This window comes from Poecilia reticulata, linkage group LG11, assembly GCF_000633615.1.
Source record: "Poecilia reticulata strain Guanapo linkage group LG11, Guppy_female_1.0+MT, whole genome shotgun sequence".
NCBI classification, from domain to species: Eukaryota; Metazoa; Chordata; class Actinopteri; order Cyprinodontiformes; family Poeciliidae; genus Poecilia; species Poecilia reticulata.
In genome coordinates, this window is record NC_024341.1 from 12,548,391 (window position 1) to 12,555,814 (window position 7,424).

At 40.4% G+C, this 7,424-nt stretch overlaps 1 long non-coding RNA gene across 1 annotated transcript in view; it reads right to left on the reverse strand.

The window, feature by feature from the left end:
- Positions 1–6: 6 nt before the first annotated feature.
- The window catches only part of LOC103472294 (uncharacterized), an 8,570-nt gene continuing 1,152 nt past the window's right edge, over positions 7–7,424 (reverse strand). Inside the window, exons 2-3 of the long non-coding RNA XR_534833.2 lie at positions 5,422–5,637; positions 7–222 (exon numbers count right to left, since the gene is read on the reverse strand). This is a non-coding gene — a long non-coding RNA (uncharacterized LOC103472294). The remainder of the gene's footprint in view (positions 223–5,421; positions 5,638–7,424) is intronic.

The window sequence follows — 7,424 nt, forward strand, 5'->3', positions numbered from 1 at the left end:
AGTGAGGATTCTGGTCAGAAAATCTGTGACTTGATAGGATTCCTATGTTCCAGAGACTCAGTCCATCATCAGCAGGGCAGACAGGGCAGCGGACAGTCAAAGCAGGCAGCTCCACTGGCTGCAACACAAGACACGAGTGGTAGGAAGAGGCAGGACCCATGTCCTGTGTTGCAGCCTCTGGCCCAGCCAACGAGTCACCTTCAGACCTGGACAGCAGATCCACTGTGAAGAGGAAAACAGGGGGTCATAAAGGAAACAAATTTGAGGGGGTGAGCTGGAAGGGACGCCAGATAAAGTCGGTCACAATGGATTCTGTATTAGAGAGACGTGGGAAGAAGATGAGAAAATTTTGGAGGTGCAGAGAGAAAGAAATGACAATCCAATGAGGGAAGGAAATGAACACAGAGTGCTAGAACATAAGGAAAATGCTAATGGAGAGTGAATGAAAGCAACGAAGAGAGGGCCAAACGGGGCGCTGCACCTCCACAGACACCACATTTATCACTCGGCGAATAAAAATAACCTTTTTTCACCTCACAAAGAGGGTTCCCGCATTCCTGGCTACATCTTATATTCACTGCGCTTGACAGCCGGAGAAAAACACTCCTCTGTCCTAAATTGCTTTACTAGAAGGTTAATAACTACCAGCCACTCAGGCCCACAGAGATATGTCTGTTCGGAAGCCCTGCGGTGGAATCGGTGCATGTCATTGGAAAAAAAGATTAAATTGTCATGATAGGTATGCAGTATGCAATGGAAAGAAACTGAATGCTAATGTAAAAAATTTGATACGTGGGCAAACCAAGCAATTGGATACACTACCCATTGGTCTCGTGGTGCAGTCCCCAGAACACCTAAGACCTGACTTTCAATTCACCAGGTCCCTTTAAAATATCATTGACAAAACTTACGATTAATCACAGCTACTTTTTATTTCACGTCCAAATCTGAATGTTTATATGACCTAAAAGGGTGGCGGTCAACAATGTTAGCCTGGAGACCTGTAAAAATCACACATTGTTATTTTGGTGATTTGGATTGGTTTTTTGTTGTTGTTGTTGTTGTTGTTGTTTTTAAACGGGTCTGAATCCAAAGTGAGAAGCCTTTGGACGTCCACAATGGGACACAGACCAGAATCATTCTCCCAGACATATCCTCTGCTGAAACAAAAAAAAACTGACTTCTCTCCAGCAAAAACAGAGAGAGAAAGAAAGAAAGAAAGAAAGAAAGAAAGAAAGAAAGAAAGAAAGAAAGAAAGAAAGAAAGAAAGAAAGAGTCTCTTTGGATCAGAGAAAGTAAAACATTATGCCTGATTTACTGTGGGCACTTGCCAATTCCAGTTCAGTTCAAATTTATTCTTTGGTTTTATTCAACTTTCTTTTCTTTCCAAGCTTTATCTCAGGATTATCATTAGGTATTAAAAGTTGAACATCTGTTAAACCTCTTTCTTTGTCTAACAAGAAACAAAAGAAACCATATCCTTCTGACGACTTCAATCAGATTAGGGGACTGAGATAACTAAGTCCATTAACATAGTTTGATGTAGCTATTAAATAACTAGAAGGTGAACATCTAGAACATCTCAAAGCCTCTTGTTACTCTCTGTGATTGTCTGTCGCTATCTCTAGGGGAGTGTGTAATGTAACAGTCATTAAAAGGTCAAAGCTTAGTGAACTCTTAAGTTTCTGTATCATTAACAAAGGTCTAAAAATGTCATGACTGCATGACATTCCCTTTGCAGATAGGCAAAGGGAATGTCAAAAGACCAAAACAATTTTTTCCCCCCTGACATTTCTTCAAAAAATTACTGCTGTGGTGTGCTTTATTATCCCATCTTGCAGCCCTATCAAAGACGCTCTCATCAGCCTGACTGGTTAAAACCAGGCCTCTGATTTCACGACGCTGTACGGCGAAGCAATTACACGACTATTTTTCCTCCCGCCTAGTTCAGTGCATGAAAATGGCTCCAACCTAGATTTGAAACCACAGGGATATGAACTCAGAGGACGGATGAAAAGGAGATGAAGGACAGAGCGTCCAAAAAAAATAAAATAAAATGGCGAGACTAGAGAACCAAGGGCAAAATGCAGTTTGTACAACCCGCATTCTTTTCTCAAAAACGCAAGAGAGGGAACACAGTTTGGAAGTAAAATGTAGAGCTGAGATTGTGAGTAATGTGGATGTTTTTGAGAGGGTTTTGAATTTGATGTTAGATGTGTTTGCAACGGTAAGACAAAATGAAAGTGGCTCGGGAAACATCTCAAATCTAAAGGACATCAAATCTCACATTTCTGCAATCAAACTCTACAGAACAATCATCAGAAACAGAATTTTTTGCAATAACAAAAAAATAAATAAAAAATCTTCCATTGCTGTGGCAATGCCTTTCAATCCACTCCCTGGACCACTGGGAGAAGCAATTATTAAACGATTGAATATGATTAAAAATAATTAGAGCTTTTGCACTGTGAGAAGGACAATGATCAGACAGTGAACTGCAGCAATTGTGAGCACTGTGCATCCCCTTATAGAAGATTCCACCCTATTCAAAGATTCACACAAAAGGAAGCTGACAATGGTGCATCGTGCCAGTGGTAACAATGGCCTGGCTCCTCTGATTGCAGTGAGATACGGAGGCAGAATTCATGCATGCAGATGAGGAAATTCAGCCCGCACGGTATGATTCCTACATACATGGGGGGGGAAATAGTTCTAAGAGAGAGAGAAGCAAACTCAATTTTCCAAATTTACATAACGCCCGTGCCCCTGTCTTGCTCCTGTTCAGTCTGAGATTCATGCTCATTCATAAAATAACAGGATTAACTTGGTGGAGCAAAGACAGAAGAAAACAAATACGAACTGGAAGATAAATGGCAAACAGACAAACTGTTATCTGCAACAGATAACAGCATTAGTCTTTATGGGCAGTGGTGATTTCTCCTGATCTTACAGTGTGTTTCAAAAGTACTTTCACCGCTTGAATGTTTCAGAATTTCCACAGTGCAGCCACAAATCTTAGTATATTTTATTGGGATTGTACTTTATGTGACAGACCAACACAAAGTAGTACAGAATTGAGAAGAGGAAGGACAATGATTCATGGTTTTATTTATTTTTTTATTATTCTTATAAATAAAAGTGTAAAAATTGCGACGTACGTTATTTCCAGCATTTTTTCTTGTGCACCGGTTTTGTTGTTTTTATGTTATTTTCTATCCGCCGAGTCTGTTGTGTCATTCGGAGACCAAGAAGATGCAATAAATACAATATGTTGCGACTGCACTTACTTTACCCTGCTGCAACTCAACTGCATTAACTACTGTAAGTATTACTTTCATAGGTTTTACATTGAAAAAGATTGACTTTTAGTCTTGACAAGAATGGCGTTTGCACACATCTTTATATATATTTTTCTTCTATGTGATTGTATCACGTTTTAATATTAAGTCAGATGTTATGATTAGTCACGCAGTACTTGTTTACCGTTTTACTTGAGTCACTTCTTGGATACCTACTTGAGTAAAAATATGTTGAAGTAGTGCTCTTACTTGGGTACAATTTTTTTGCTACTCTACTCTGACGTGCATAGATGTTGATCTCGGTTAAGTCCTGCGTTATCTACTCTAACTCTCCTTTTTGTTGATGTCTGCGTGCTAATGTAGGCTAAATGATTACAAATCATCATTAGGTATTTTGATGTCCTGTTTGTTGTTCGCCTGACAGCTCACTGAATTTTTTTTTTTTTACATGTAAAGAAGCCAAGAATGATCTGATCACTCACAGTGAATTCTAATACAAGGATAAAATTGTAGTTTTTAATCGTTTCAACTTGCGTCCTAATCAGGCAGTGTGGATGTTAATACAACTAGGTAAGGGAAGGGCCACTCTTGCTGGTTTACATGCTGCTTGTGTACTTGCAGCTGTAAAAAAAAAATCCAACATGTTGTCTAGGGGATAAATATTATTGGCAGAAAGTTGTGCCTGGCCATCCTGTCTCCATCTCCAAGCAAACCAAACCCCTTCCGTTCTAACTCGGCCAACTGGACCAACCCTTAAGAAGAAAATATGTCACTCAGTAATTTCAACACGTGATCCTTAGCTCCATCAAAAATTTAAAACTACTCCATTATAGTGCATGCTGTCTAAATAAACTCTACATCTGGATCTAGAAAGATGTAGGCAAAGTTGCGTGCCACAATTGCTCCCCTCTGTCCCTTGCCTTGGCTCTCCTGTGAATGCCTCACCATTGTGTTAGGTTATTTATTCTGGAACTATCCTATTCTAGGAACCACTCTTTGCAGAACACCTTTGTTTGCCTTCACAATATTTTGAATGGAAAACGTACTCTGTACCAGCAACTCAAGCTCGTGTACACCGATACATCAGCCAGTGCACAGACCAGAGAGTGATGTACACATAGACACACACACACAGACACACACACACACACGCACGCAAACACACACACGCACGCACACACACACACACACACACACACACACACAAACCTTGTTCAGAAAGACAGAAACAGTCATCTTCTTGTAGCCAAAGTTGGTGTCCAATGGGAAAATATACTTTAAGGGAAATATGTAACAAGGTCAGACAACTGGAAAACCTTATGAAGTTTTTAAAAAAAAAATTCACAAAGAAAAAAACACACTACACACACACAAAAAAGAAATCTTTCAGGTTTTTAGATGTTCTGCTTTCAGTAACACTTGAAGTGACTCAGCCTTCTTCACAACTAATCTCCAGGGGGGTAATCACTTCAAATGTTGAATATAAAATGATACTATTCTTGCACATTTGCTTGGGAAAAAAGCTACTTAAAGGCCTCCGGCTATTGATTACTGTGTAAAACAGGCAGAAGGTGAAGGATAATACTCTGGAAGTAACATCTGAATGTTGGATAATAATCAGTAAAGTGTGGACTACTTCCAAGCTGCACATAGACAAGAATCATTCCCGATCAAGTAAAGCATTGACCTTGTCCCTCTCCTCTATGATAATTACATCCCGAGTAGATTGCATCTGAAGAACTTGTGCTCTCAGACACTAAGTAAAAAATGAGAAACACTTCAATAAGCTGATTTCTAGAAAAATCAGATTATATGCACACAGCAAAAAAAAAAAAAAGAAAAACACTGAACGTTAGCTGTCGTTAATTTGTATATCAAGCCGCATAATTACACTTATTACTGAACAAACCCACCAGTGTTCCAGGCAATATACAGAAAGTTATAGCTCTGCAGGGGAATGACCTCAAACAGATGAATAACTGTGATTCGCATCAGTATGCAGGAGAAAACCGACTGAAGGGGACCCTCAGGTTGTTATAGCTGCATGACTGGCTGAGTGAGAAAAGTCATCACAAAGACACTGAGTGTACCCACACGAATGCATGCATTTAGGCGCACTCACAGAGCAGCGCCGGGCCTCTTCTCCTGAGCTCTCTCAGCACAATCGGAGGCGGTGTTGCGTTTCAGAGGCGACAGCTGACTCTGTGGCTGCTGCTGCAGCTAATAGTGAGACTGGCATTTCCTTGCAAATGCTGACGGGACACTTTTGGGGGTGCCTCTTCTCTTCCTGCTGGTGAAAGAAGAGCCCTCTTAGTCCTGCCTTATCCGAGGTATGACCCTGTGTGTGTATCAATAGCAGAGTCACGGGTACAGCCTCCATCATCCACAAGGGACTTTAAAAATCCCCTTTCACTCATTTTAAACATACACACATCAAAGATATCCAGTTTTTTCTGGTTTTGAAAAAGTCAAAGTGCTCCAACTTTCATGGCAACCTGACAACCTCTTATGCTGCTCATCATAATTTCAGGGTAAGTGTGATGTTGAGCCATTTTTTGTAGAGAACAAAGCCACAAAATTCTGTTTATTGTTGTCAATGTCGTATATGACAGACTAACACCAAATAGTGCAGTGGTGCATTTGAGTCACCCCCCATAAATCAATACTTTTTAGAACTGCCTTGCACTGCAATTACAGCCGTAAGTCTTTTGGCGTATGTCTCAGAATGTCATGTATTGTGGCTGTTAAAGAACCCAAATAGAGGTAGGAGGATTCATAAAACCAATAAGGTGCAAACTGAAACAGGAAAAAACCCCCTGTGACAAAGAACAACCCAGAGAGAGAGAGAGAGAGAGAGAGAGAGAGAGAGAGAGAGAGAGAGAGAGAGAGAGAGAACAGTGGAATACCAGGAAAATAAAGAGGCATGTCAGGTTAAGTGGATATGGAACATCTGTGGGTGAAATATCACACTGGGAGAGAAAGGGGCATGAAAGCTACAAAAAACACAGGAGGAGGAGCAACATTGGAAACTATGGGCATAGGTTAAAAGACAAACTGGTCTTTTATGTAAAAATGAAAGCGATCATTTGAAATGACATGATTAACTGAAAAAGGTGCAAAACAAAAGTGACAACGTAGAGTCAGACTCAGCTGATTATTTAAAGTGTTGCACAGCTAGAGATTTACCCATGATTCTTTGGAAAATAGCTCAGTCTCAGGTAGATTGGATGAAGAAGTCTATATATTCAGAGAATTCCCAAGGATTCTCAACTACATTTAAGTGTTGACTTAAATTTCATTCTAGCACATGAGCTTGCTTTGATGTAAATGACTCAACTGTGGACGCAGCTGGATGTTTAATGTCATTTGTGGTTTATGAACCTCCAGCTCAGCCTGAAGTTTTCTGCAGCATCTAACAGAGTTGCCCTGTATTTAGCTCCATACAGTTTTTCATGAACACAGACCACATTTGAGGTGCCTGTTGTGGAGAACTCCACTGGATTATACTGCCACCAACCCCAAGATGACAGATTCAGGGTCATGTGCAATGACAGCTTCATTGCACCCACAGAGGTTTGCATGTAGACTCATAAATTCAAAGTCTCCACTTACCAAGTCTCCTTCTTTCACACGTTTCCATTTTTCTTTTTCTTTTTAGATAAAAGTCAAATCTACAGCGTACACAACTAAGAATCATCCTGTCAACCAATTCTCCCACCTGAGATGTGAATCTTTGCAGCTCCTCCAGAGTAGCATGGATCTGATCTGCTTCTCTGATTTGTGCTATGGCTTTCAGTGTTTTAGGTATGATTTAGGTATGATTATACTATACTTCAAAAGTACGCACTGCTTTGTTTCTGTCCATGGCATAATAAAAACAAAGCAAATTGAACTTTGTGGTTTTGTTTCTTTTTGAAAGGCACTGGAAGGGTTAACGGCACATCCGCGTCACTGAGAGGAAAGAAAACTACTTTCCGTCTCAGTCCTGGAGCGATTTCCTTCTAGAGGCGCTTCACACTACACCGACTGGGGATGTGGTCACGCTCTGAACATCATTTTCAGCCTTCCTGCCTGGGTTTATGTGTGTGTGTGTGTGTGTGTGTGTGTGTGTGTGTGTGTGTGTGT